Raw genomic sequence first — 10,520 nt, forward strand, 5'->3', positions numbered from 1 at the left:
TTATTAACTTATTTTCTGTGAGAATAGGTGGGGGGAAAAACCCTCCTTTCACATCAATTAGGTGAGGATTTGATTAAAAATGCTGAACATGCAAGAGACCAGGAAGGCGCATCTTATTCGTCCTGTGCATTCAAAGAGTCAACATGACCCCATTTTATTTACTTTCTGTTTGTGCACCTGTCACCTCCACTGGAATTTGCATTACTCTGAGAATAGCATTGCTCTGACATGGAACCATATTTATTACCTGAGCCCATGATACTTGCATGTCTAAGGATTGGGAATACGGAATAGGAGATGGAAAGGTACAAGGATCATGGGAAATATTCACTTGATACAAATGCTCTAATAATCATAGCACTGAAAATGCTCAGGAAGGCTAGAGAAGCAAATACGATGCCACTCCTCCCAGCCTCCTCCCCCTCTCCAACATAGGGATTTCTTTTCAGCTATCGAGCCTTCAATCTGTGCTCAATAAAGCTGTCTTTTAAAGTATAATTTGTTATTCTGTTACGGTCATTTTCTATATCAATTTTATACAGCATCAAAAGTCCTTTCATATGCTAAACTCTAATTCATATGCTAATACCCAGTTTACAGCAAGGTAATTATTTTTTGTTGAATTTATTATTAGGCACTTGCTGGGGAAGAGAGGCGGCAGGGGCAGGTTAATTTCTGCATGCTGTAGTAGGGATGAATATGAACGAGCCAACGTAGAGCAACCCATTTTTTGGGGGGTGCAAACTGGAGAAGGCACAAAGCCGTTATGTTGCCAAGTAACACAAGGGAACAGGAGCAGGTTGGTGGTGGCTGTCTAACCAGTTGCCTACCCTCTAATCTTCTATTGAAACTGGCCCCTATATGAAAAAGGAGTCCTCGATTGTTGTTGTTTTTGGGGGGTGATTTTGGAGCATCTGTGACTGAGATCTTATCTCCCTGAAATAAACCCTTTGTGTTCCCAAAAACTGCAGTCTCACAGCATTGGGCACTTTATGCCCCATTCTGGCACCTGCAAATATTTGCATGCCCTCCCATTGTGCATGCTCCAAACCAGCTTGTGTACATGGCAAGTGGGTAAATGTGCCCACAAAGACAGCTTTGCACTCTCACATCAGTTTTCATATGCACGGTTACACAATTCTGTGAGAGCTACCGTTGGCTTGGGATGTGCAAAAAGAATGTGCTCACAAATTTTCCGAGTGCAATTGAAATGCACTGCTTCAAAAATGGACCTGCCTGGCATAGTGCTTTGAAACTTACTCCTGTAGAGTTCCGCGAGCTGCTTTCTTAAAGCTTGATTGTCCAGGACTAAGAATTAATCTAATCACCCAGAAACCAGTGAGTACACACATGAAGTGTAACACTGCCTTTGGAAATGGGTTCCTAGTTTAGACCTGATCTACAGTACACAGTCCAGGAGACGTAAGGCAGCTTATGTCTACCTAATTATGTCAGTGTACACATTACAGCCTTATCCTGCTGATGTAAGCTCCCTACTACACCGACATCATAACTCCACCTCCACGAGAGGTGTAGAGCTTATGTTGATGTAGTTAGGGCGACACAGTCTCCATGAAGACACTGCTGTTACTTACCTTGGCTGTCATTCTTGTCAATTTCATGGCTCCAGCAACAAGAAAGCCGGCTCCCCAGCTGGCCTGCTGCTCCAAGCCATGCTGCCATGCACCCATACTACCCTCATGGGAAGCAATGCAAGCTGCCAGAGTCAGAACCATTTTGGAGACACTAACCCCTGTTATAGGAAATGAGTATGATTTGGGATCACGCTTGTGGGTGCATTTTCACAAGCTACGCACTGTGGGTCCAGAATGCATTAGCCACTTTTAGAGCTAAATTATATTCCTCTGAATTTCCTCTGACCTCCCAACATCCCCAAGAGGTAACTTATCGCCATGTCAGAGATGGAGAAAGTGCAGCATGGACAAGTGCAGTGGTTTGCCCAAGACCCCAGAAAGTAAGAACCAGAACCAGCAAGAGACCCCAAACCGTGGCTCCTAGACCTATGCTTTAATCACAAAACCATCCTCCTTCCATGGGAGCTGAGCACACGCACGGACAGACTTTGGCAAGAGTTATGTGGACAGCTTTATTCTGCTGGACTCTCCCAGACATATGCAACAGAAATTTCCTCCATGCTTACTATTAGAATTGCAATCAACATGACCTTGTTATGAAGCATGAGCCATATTGCCCATCTCAGATCCAACTGTGAAGTTCAAAGGTCTCATGACAGACGAGTGACGAAGTGAGGAGGGGGCAGCAGAGCAGGAAGTGAAAGCATATGCTAAACATAAAAACAAGATAGCAGTTTAGTCTTTACCAATTTTTTTTTTAAACAGTCTATTTTCTGCTTGAAGAAGCAGGTGCATTTCCTATCCTGGCAGCATCAAGAGCTGACAGGCTGTCTAAGGTGTGATGGCTCCAGGACAGTTATATTGCCTTGAATTTCACATTCCTGACACCTCTGATAATTATGCCAAATGAGCTCACTTCATCTTCTGACTTCTGAGCTGCACATATTAAAGTAAGTGAAAGTGGCTGGCGACATGATGAAGAAAGGCAGAAAAAAGCAACCAGCCACGCTCCTGACATGCAGTTGGGACTAGGCACAGCTCATATGGATTGCGCTGACAGCAAGATTGAAGGTCTGGAAAGGAAAAGCTAAAGCACTCCAATCCATCACCTAGGCCACTGTCCTACACTGCCATCAGTGCTTCATGTTATTCGTGGTAATGATCATGCTTTGCAGCTGTGTCTGTTTCCTAGTACCATACAGCCCATACCCCTAGCCTTACATGTTACTGCAATAATAAATAATAATAGTAACAATAGTCAGCCCAGCCATGCCCCATAAGGGAGGTAAGAGTTATTACAACAAACGGGCCTGAATCACAACTCTGGATCCAAATACTAGGAAAATTCAGAGCCACTTATTATAGACGTAAATTATTTCACATACAAGAAACAGAGGCAGAGTTGTCACGTGACTTTCCTAAGGTCACACAGCCAGTTGATGGCAGAGGTGGGAATAATACCAAGGACTCCTGACCATCTTATGAGAACCTACATCGTTGGCTTTTACTACGGATCCATCAGTTTACCAGCAGTGTTACCATTATCCATTAATTCATGGATCTTCAGACCAGAAGGGTCCATTATGATCATGTTGTCTGACCTCCTGCATAACACAGACCAGAGAATTTCACCTAGTAATCCCTGCATTGGGCTGATCACTTTGGTTGTGCATCTCTTTTAGAAAGACTCCGGTCTTGATTTAAAGGCTTCAGGTGATGGGGAATCCACCACATTTCTCTCCCGTCCCACATCAGTGAATCCCCATGCCCAATCACCATGAAAGCCCTTTGATTAGGGCCGGATTTAGGGGCAGGCGACTGCCTGAGGCGTCAGGCTTGGGGGGGGCACCAGGTTTGGGGTGCCATTTTTGTTGTTAGTGACAAAAGGGAAAATAGAATGTTTGAAGTAAAATGTTTCAGGGATTCCGTATGCGGATTCATTTTTCACTAACCTCCTAGAATGTTCTGGAGCTCTGTAGAATCTTGTGGAACCTTCCAGACTCTGAGAACTACATTTTGCTTATATATGGCGTGAATAAATACAGATTTACAGATGCTAGCATGCAAATTTATCATCTTATATGACGTGGATAAACCATGCATGCAAATCATGCATCAAAGTCATGAAATGGGCTACAAATACAATATAAATAAGGTATTCAAAGTTTAACAAATGGGCAGAGGTGCTGAAGATGCTCCTCACCTGGAGTGCCTTGTGATCCAGGACCAGCCCTGCCTTTGATGCAGGTACCCTTCTCTCAGAAAAAGTGAGGTGGGACAAGGGAATACTCCACAGGATGGAATGGTTAAGTGCCTTGCATCTTGGGAGTGCCTTTTTGAGTGCATGAGAGGTAGTATGGGCTAGTGGATAGAGCACTGTGCTGGGACTCAAGAGAGCTGGGGTCTGTGCTTGGCTGTGCTATTAACCAATTGTTTGACCCTGAGTGAATCACTTTGCTGTTCTGTGCCCCCATTTCCCTTCCCACCTTTTCTCTATCTTGTCTATTTAGATTGTAAGCTCTTTGTGGCAGGGACTGTCTGCTGCTGTATGCACAGGTCTTAGCACAACAAGGCCCTGACTGGGCTGGGCATCACTGCAATACAAATAACAATCTAATTGTTTCTTCCTATCAGAAATGCCGAGTTATAATCCTAACCTTCCCTCAATATTAGTTCCTCAGGGTCTCTCTCTCTCTTTATGGTCTTTATCAGATATTATCATCCGTATATCCTGGTAGCACCCACAACATGCTAGGCACCGTCCACACACACAGAGGAAGAAACAATCTCTGCCCCAAACAGTTTACAATCCAGGAAAAGGAACCAAATGCTACAGGCAGTGGTGAGGGATACAATTAAAACAGATGCAATTTGTCAGAGGGCAGTGCTTTGATACAGACACAGGCATTGCCCCAGCTCTGAGAAGTTTGAGGGGCAGAATGCAGCAGGAAAGTTGCTTTGCTGATATGTTGGCTTCAGCCACTTGCCTTTCAGACCTACAGTCAAGGACTCATATTGGGATAGAGGTCAGAAGTGGAAGAAGCCAATGGTCTCAGTTTAGTTCTCAAGGGGACAACTGTTCAGAAAGGTTCCATAAGAGGAAAAGCTTTCCATCAGGGGACAGGTCAACTGGATAGGCTGGACTGGGGGGATAAAGAGAGGGCAGGTAGCGCAGCCCTTGTCCAACAACGTGCCTGACTCTGACCAAAGCTGTTAGTTTCTTACTTTCACAAACACGAATGTCTGATCTACATGAGAGACCTACTTTGGTATAACTACGTCGCTGAGGGGTGTGAAAAATCCACACCCCTGAGCAATGTAGTTATACCAGCCTAACCCCCTCCTGTGGACAGCTCTATGTCAGCAGGAGAGCTTCTCTTCTCAACACAGCTACCGACTCTCAGGGAGGTGAATTAACTACACCGACAGGTGAGCTCTCTTCCCTTAGCATCGAACATCTCCAGTCAAGCGCTACAGCAGCATCGGTGCAGCCGTGCTGATGCAGTGTTTTAAGAGTGGACCTGCCCTGACATACCCCCAAACGTGTGCCAGAAGCAGCCTATAGGGCCGCCACAAACAATGGTATAGGGCTGCAAGGCCATGCCTCCTTCTCAGTCCGTGAGGGAGGCCTCTCTCCCGTGCTGTCGCTCCAGTGCAGGCAGGCTCAAAGCAGGGAATTAGCAATCTCTGGTGCCCAGAGCCTCAGGCAGGGCCAGGTGACTAAGTAATCTATGGTCCCAGGCCCTCAGGCTGGGCAGGGCAGGAGTGAGCGGCAAACACAGTCTAGGGGCTCAGGTAAAGGGCTGAGCGCCAAGAGGTCTAGGGCTCAGGTCTTCGATGGGGATACCTGAGGTTTAGAGTTGTCAGTTTCCCTAGGACAAATGGCTAGTGGTAGCCCCAGCAGCTCCTTGGTGGCAGGCAGCTCGAGTTCAAGCTCCAGCAGTGGGGAAGAGACACCCTTCTCCTCTGACAGCTTTCCCCCAACTGCCTCACCCCTCTGCTTCCAGCAGGGTGGGCGTGGATGCCCTGGCTCCGCCCACCAGGGGGCGGAGCAGGTGTCTGTCCATCTCAGAGGTGTCTGTCCATCTCTGTCCATCTCAGAGGAAGGCCACGCCCCCTCATTACAAATGGTTTTAAAGAACCCAGGTGCAGCTAAGAACATTTTCTAGTCATAAGAGCAGGGGACTAGGAGTCAGGATGTCTGGCTTCTATCCCCAACTCTGCTGCTGACTCACTGGAGCTGGGAGTGTCATTCCCAGCACAAGGAGACATATCCCCACTACCTCTGATAGAGCTAGTGCACTAAAAGTAGTGTGTAATCATGGTGGCGTAAGCGGCGGGTTGGGCCAGCTGCCCTCAGTACAATTCCTTCTGAGGCCCCTGCTACGTATTCAGGGCAACCCCCCACACTGCGACAACTACACTACTATTTGTAGTTCAGTAGCTTGATCAGAGCTCATGCAGGGGTGTGTCCTTCAGCTGGAAATTACACCTTGCTGCCCCAGTGTGGACATAACCACTGTGTGGCAGTGGATTTAAACCATTAGGTGCTTCAGTTTATGTACAGTAAAATGGGGATGATAGTACCTAACTCACAGTTGTTGCAAAGCTTGATTAGATAATGTTTGCAAAGCATTCTGAGGTCCTTGAACGGTAGGTGATGAAGAAACAAAAATCAACATCCTTCTTTTATACCTGTATTAGGACATTCTGAGAGCCAGCAAGTTAGCAATGATGAGGGGTTTTTCCATCCAAAATGTGAGTGACAGATATCATGCAGCTGCTTTTCTAATTCTGTCACCCCTGGAATGATGCAGTGCTGTAGCTTTCCAGCAACCACTTTCCCAATTAACATTAAGCCCTTTTCCAAACCCCTAAAACCAATGCCAAACTACCTGGGGGGTTTCCATTATTATAATATATATATATATTGTTCTCCACCTTGGGTGTGGGGGGGGTTCATTTATTCCAATGACATTAACAAAACTCCAATGGGCAAACTGAAGCAGCAACTCCCTCCGGCTAAACTCTGCATTCATCTCATAATCCTCAGATAAAAGCTTAGAAGCCAGAATATTCATTACCAAGCCAGGCTGTATGAGTAGTTGGGGTAGTAATGGAATGGAGCAGATTTGACACTGGGGACGTTGCTACAGAAATTAGCCTGTCATAAGATTACAGGGACTAAGTGTTATTGGATGATAAGGTGTGATGTGTTAATATTAAATTATCTTGCCAGTGGAAAAAAGAAGTCACTGATTAAATTCACGTTTATTAAAAGCCCTGAATATGTTATTAAAAGATCTCAGATAAGCTAGTTTACGTCTGCGTTGGAGATCAAATTGAAAGAGTTCTCCATGAGGGATGTCTCTGAATGAAAGATTTCAACAATAAAACAAAAATGTCTTTCATAAAATGTTATAGGACTAACAGAGCCTTAAAAATTCCAGACTACTCTCCCTAGAGAGGGTTAATTAACCCTTCAGTCCCTCCCTTATTGCAGCAAAATAAGGATTAAGCAGAGAGGGTTCAGTAAGAAATAATGCTCTGTATATCCAAAATTCTCTCTATATATAGAGAGAGAAGATTAACTCGGCCCATCTGTATGACATAAGGTTGAGATATTAGCAAAGGTTTCTGGCAAACACACAAACCACAAGCACAAAGCTTAAGTGATTCGTTCAAGTCACCAGGACCACCGAGATAATAATAAAGCCATATAGTATCTACCATTTCTTAACATTTTCATTTGTTATAGCCAGGCAACTACAAACAACACTGACACCTCATGTACATTTACTCTGAATCCCAGAGTTTACAACACGTCACATTCTGTCCATATTAATGCATTTGCCTGCCCGATCCAATTGAGTGAAACTCGGAGTGATAGGATGAAATCTAAGCAAAGGAAGAATTAATCTGGGCATTAGGAATTGGTGAGATATAGCAGAGTGTCAAATAGATACGTGACAAGGAGTAAGCACAAGAAAGTATCCTCTGGGGCAGTGGCATGGAAGAAGCCTAGATGACCCATATGACTTTCTTTTCCATCTCTAATTACTGTGGGTCCCAAGTGGAGGAGCATGTAGGGCACTTTCCACGTAGATCTTCCCCACCCCATGTGAAATTGGGTCTGCTCCCTCCGTCGAACTAAGAGCAGTCATAGATCCCCTGAGGAATTCTGTGGAGCGAGACCTTTGTGTCTGGGGAAGCAGTAGAGCAGCAGAACAGATTCCCCCCTGCCCCGCCACTAAAAGACCCTTGGAAAAGCCAGTGAACCTGCATTAATTTTTCTACACTCATGAAATGAGGCGAGTCCCAAGGGTAGACACCAACTGGTAATTCCTGGTGGCACAGTTCTTACGGAGCCATCCTGCCAAGGACTTGGGGGAATCAACAGGAATGCTCTAGGTCAGTATGGCAAGCAATAAAATAGTCCATGTAATGGAAGTGGGAAGCAGTCACTTTACCAAACAGGCCTAAAAGTAACTGCGACAAATGGGGGATGGGGGGAAGGGGGAAATCACCTGCTAATATGACAACTGTGCAAAACAACACTAGATGCTTTAAACATCTCTTGGTCTGCACCCCATCAGACCAGATGCGTATGCTCACTAAAAATGTCCAGTTTCTGTGGTGAGCGCTCTCTTAGCATGATTCACCATACTGGTTTTCGTTTTTTTAAATAAATACAGAAGTTCTATCAGGTGGTGGAATATTCTCCCAAGGGAAGTGGTAGAAGTGTCATTTCATTTAAAAGGCAGGCAGGACAAAACACAATGGGGAATGTCCAGTGGGGAACAGGTCTGCTTTGGCCGTGAAGAGAGGGATTGGATGCTCTAACAGGTCTTCTCCATGTCTAATTTCTATGGACCAGGTAGTGGAGCTCTTACTCATCTTGGTGAACACTTATTCATATAACCTGTCCTACTGATGTCAATCTAGGCCTATATTTCCATGAATAGAATACAGGGCTTTGCACAAATTCTTCACAATGAGAACAGGATAATGTCAGCCATTTTAGGCACAGAAGAACTCTGCAGAGGCCAATATCCCTTCCATAGCTGGGTTTTAATTTTTAATCTTCCTCCCCTTTCATCACTGCTGTGTTCCCTTGTCCCCTTAATAAAGTTTTCCTTGTGTTACACACAGACTCAGTGCTTATGAGAGAGAAAGTATCCCCTGTCAAGACACCCAAGGGAAGGTATTTGTTTTTTCCCAGGTTTCCAGGTGAGGGCTCGAGCTGGTGGTATGTGTTAATTTCAAGAACCACCCCCCGATATTTGAAAATGGCCCATTTTTGCTGCTGACACCACTTGACAGAAGGTTACATTTGCATGATGTCTTTCTGCCCAAGGTCTCTGTTTGCTACCAGCTTCCCAATTGTGTCCTAGTATTTTAATTCCTTGCCAGTGTGAAGGCTATAACTTAAGCTACTTTATCAATCCCTCTCTTCATTTCAGAAACCTCAGTTACCTTACTACAAAGATTTTTACTGTCCAACAGAAATAAACCCTACTCCCTTAACCTTCCCTCAAAACTTAGCTCCTTCAGCCAATGGGAGCCTTATGATTAGCCTCTGCTGCATTCTCATCACTCCCTGCACAAATCATAAGCAAACAAGCTTGGTGCAGAGAACAAAGTGGGGGCAGCATTTCACTCCCTCTCAACCTGTGGGAAAGCCCAGGGGTCTCAATGCTGGAATAGCTGCTGCGCTCCCAATACAGCAGCTCCTGGACATAGCATCTAATCAAGAGCAAATCTAATGGTTCCTCTGCCAGCCTACCACAACCAGCTTCCTCCATGCCAAGCCATTCAGAAGCAGCACGGAGCTCATCTCCATAACACATAGGGGTTACTGAGGTTCTGATACACGGCCACTCTAGCCATACCCTTCTGCACTCCTATAAACAGTTCCGGCGATACAGAAAGCCTTGCATGGAGCCTGGGCCGGATATATGCATCCCTGCGCATGGCATCTTGAGCACCCCTATTCTTACAGCTGACCTTCATGTTCTCTGCATGGGGGTGAGGGAGAGAAGGGCTGGCCCGGCCAGCTCCATGTGGATGGGGGGCAGGGATAGAGGGACTGGGACGATCAGCTCCTGGTAGGGGGAATATGCTTATCCCTGGGCTCTGGTTTCCACCCTGGCAGGGGGCGAGACCTCAGGGGGAAGAGGAGGAGCAGGGCCCTGAAAGAGAGGAGTAGGAGCAGGAGTCAGGGCCAGAATTCTGGCCCTCATGCAAGGCCCCCAAACTGGCGGAAGTCCCTGGACACAGGCCCCATTGGTCCGTGCAGAATTCGCCACTGTTTAGGCAGCCCTAGAACGCCAGCACCCCTAGGCACGTGCCTAACTAGAAATCCAGCCCTGCGTGGAGCCTCCACATTGGGGTGAATTTCACACTAAGGCATTAACATTATTCCAGTGGCATCATCACCAGGGCTGTACCATACACCCGTCCATCTCCTGTTCAGCCTATGCCTGCGCTGTGAGCTAGGGATGCAATTCCCATACTAGTGTGCACATGCCCACTCTAGCTCTCCTTGAGCTAGCAAGAGTATAAAGGGCAGTATAGCACAGGTACGGTTGAGCCACTGGTTTCACACAAGTTTGTACTTGGCATGGCTCAGCCGTGCCTCCACTGCCACTACCAAGGCTACATTGCTATTTACACTCACGTGACCTCAGTGACAGCTAGCAGGAGTGTGAGTGCACGAGCAGGGGAAATCACACCCCTCACTTGTAATGTAGGTGTAGAGGGCTGGATGGTTGCTCCCCTGTTGCTTAGCTTGGCTCCTGCCATCTAGTCGAATTAATTTACAACAAATGGCATGTACCGTCTGTGACCCAGCCACCTAAATTATTCAACTCTTTTTGAATCTGGCTGCTTTATGTCCCTCGTTTCGCTTTGCTCCAATGCCCC

The sequence above is a fragment of the Emydura macquarii genome, unplaced genomic scaffold, assembly GCF_026122565.2.
Source record: "Emydura macquarii macquarii isolate MOO-44397 ecotype Brisbane River unplaced genomic scaffold, CSIRO-AGI_Emac_v2 contig_1483, whole genome shotgun sequence".
Lineage (NCBI taxonomy): Eukaryota > Metazoa > Chordata > Testudines > Chelidae > Emydura > Emydura macquarii.